The 3,061-nt window shown below is 48.6% G+C and overlaps 1 non-coding gene across 1 annotated transcript; it reads right to left on the minus strand.

Annotated features, from left to right (window-relative positions):
• Positions 1–1,742: 1,742 nt before the first annotated feature.
• LOC143176051 (5.8S ribosomal RNA) lies at positions 1,743–1,897 on the minus strand. Its single transcript, XR_013000655.1, has one exon. It is a non-coding gene; the product is annotated as a 5.8S ribosomal RNA (ribosomal RNA).
• Positions 1,898–3,061: the final 1,164 nt, after the last annotated feature.

Genomic DNA, 3,061 nt, shown 5'->3' on the forward strand with positions numbered 1-3,061 from the left:
TCCGGTTAACTTTAACGCCCGTCCGAGAAGAATTTTCGGGGACTGGACGACCGAAGCGGATCTCGCGCGGTCTCGCGATCGACAGTGAAGAGAAGTGCAGAAGAGGAAAAGAAGACACGACAAACACACACCATGGGGCGACCGACGCGTTCGTTTCAACGCTTTCGCACAAAGTCGGCGGCGGTTATATATTTATATCATTATATTCCGGCGGACGGGACGCGACGTTCGAAAGCCTCGCCAAAGAGGAGCTCCTGCCTCTTCCTCTCTCTTTTCTACGAGAAAAGATAAACGTATTTTACGGGGATACGGAAACGTTACCACGTGGTGTCACACACGATCGTCCGTCTCTTCTCTATAGCAGAAACCGATAAAAATACACCTCCCGAAAGAGAGTATATGGTGATTCTTTTTATATATATATATTTCGAAATACAACTGAACGTGGCGGAAGCGCACGGTGGTGGTCCAGCGAGGACACGCGACGACGGGGAATAAGAACTATTCGACCCGTTACGAATACGCATGCTCGTCCCGCACGATTTTAACACACACCGTGTTTTTCTCCAGTCGTCAAAGCGTTCGTGCGTCGAATTCGAAAAATAAAAAAAAAAGAAAAACACCTTTTCTCTCTCTCGGGGTAAAAGAGTCGATGTGTATTGTGTATAAAGGTTCTGCGAGAAGTCTCGTTTTGACGTGTGTTCCGCCGATAACGACGATCCTCCGAAACGGGGATACAGAAACGTTACACCTCACAACACGATCTCCGTCTCTTCTCTATAGCAGAAACCGATAAAAATACACCTCCCGAAAGAGAGTATATGGTGATTCTTTTTATATATATATATTTCGAAATTCAACTGAACGTGGCGGAAGCGCACGGTGGTGGTCCAGCGAGGACACGCGACGACGGGGAATAAGAACTATTCGACCCGTTACGAATACGCATGCTCGTCCCGCACGATTTTAACACACACCGTGTTTTTCTCCAGTCGTCAAAGCGTTCGTGCGTCGAATTCGAAAAATAAAAAAAAGAAATACACCTTTTCTCTCTCTCTCGGGGTAAAAAGAGTCGATGTGTATTGTGTATAAAGGTTCTGCTGCGAGAAGTCTCGTTTTGCCGTGTGTTTCGGTAACGACGATCCTCCGAAACGTACATCTCATTCGTAAGAGAGGAAGAAAACAATCTCCCTGGGGCCAGTCGGTAATATACCGACATACGACGTGTCGTGCACATCCGTCTCACGCACGGTATACAAAATATGAATAAAACGTGTGTAGTCTCTCTCTCTCGACTTCTTAATATTTTCTTTCACCTCTGACGCATCATTTCAGGTGACGTCGGGAGCGCGGGAAAAAAAATTTTTCTAAACACACGAAACCGTTCATCTCACGAACAGCCGAAAAAGTTGTCGCTCAGATCCATATCGCAGTGGAGCGGTATCCGCGGGCGGTCGTAATTGAACGACGCACGACGCCGCGAACACTCACGCGAGTCCATACAAACGATTCCGATCGTTTTGCAACAACTAGAACGTACACTGTCCGTGAAATTCACAGAATTTTCGCGTGTCCGCGACAAACGCCGACGAGACACCCATCGTTCGCTCGTACGTAGCATCCTTCTCTTAACCCGACTCAGAGACGTTCTTTGCGCCCTTCGGTAAAAAAACGTTCGATCCGAAGAGGTGAACGACGGCGGGGATTTGACAGAGCTACGCAAGCAGTGTATGGTACGTAAACGACCCTCAGCCAGGCGTGGTCCAGGAATTGTATCCGTGGACCGCAATGTGCGTTCGAAATGTCGATGTTCATGTGTCCTGCAGTTCACACGTTGACGCGCAATTAGCTGCGTTCTTCATCGACCCACGAGCCAAGTGATCCACCGTTCAGGGTAATCGTATAAATTTTATATTTCACATATATAATTTTATTCTCACTTGTTCGACCTAATATCTCTCTTCTTTCAAAGAGAAGATAAAAGTTGATACCTGAATCTCCGACCAGCGCGCGAAGGAGATTCAGGCGTCGCCTTGGAGACGACACCGAAGCCTTTCGAGACGAAAAACGTTCAAGTAATATGTATATATTTCTCGACGTTCCGGGCGTATAGTGCATTCAAAAACCCGCGAAAGACGCAGAAGACTCGCACGCGTGGAAACGACGGGGATATATTTTGTATCCTACCCGATACTGAATCCATCGCGTGCAGTCGACCCTCGCGTTCTTCCGATCAGACGCATCTATTGTTGCGCGCATGTTTTCGCGTCGCATCGCGCGAAACGTTGCACGAATCGTACCGATCGATCGATTGAAAGCAAATAATGAAAAAAGACTTCACAGCTGGCTCTTTGCCGGTCATTCGTCCCATGTTATCTCTTGCCGCGAAATTGGCGCGCAAGAGTTGGGTGTCAGACGCGCGGCTTTAAAACGAGCTTCACGGCCGGTCCCTTCGTTACCGCTTTCGTTCTTTCTCTCGGAACGACCATGAACGAACACGACGAGCGACGCTACGGCATACACACGTCCACGGATTCGATTAAAAAAACAGACTTCACAGCTGGCTCTTTGCCGGTCATTCGTCCCATATTATCTCTTGCCGCGAAATTGGCGCGCAAGAGTTGGGTGTCAGACGCACGGCTTTAAAACGAGCTTCACGGCCGGTCCTCTCAATTCCGTGTACGGTACACGCAAGATGCGGGTTCCACTTCCAGACTACCCGGTCCCTTCTCTCTACGAGAATCGATAGTAGAAGAACGGCTCGAAAACGCGTCTCAGAGACTAGGGGAAAAGAAGCGGTATGCGAGCGAAACGAAAACGCATTATGGAAACGTCGCGAAACAATGTTCGACGGTTGCTCGGTTCCAATCGTGCGGCCGTTTCAATTTCTCGTGCGCTTCACCGTCCCTCCGTAACTCTGGCCGATCGCGTATACCGAAGAGCCGACACGCGCAAAAACCACAGGCATTGTATACTGTGTATATATATATATATATGTTACAGTCACAGCCTTCGCGCGTTTTACTCTCCGACGCGGGGTTTCCACGACGAAAGAGAGACA

Source organism: Nomia melanderi, unplaced genomic scaffold (assembly GCF_051020985.1).
Source record: "Nomia melanderi isolate GNS246 unplaced genomic scaffold, iyNomMela1 scaffold0344, whole genome shotgun sequence".
NCBI lineage: Eukaryota > Metazoa > Arthropoda > Insecta > Hymenoptera > Halictidae > Nomia > Nomia melanderi.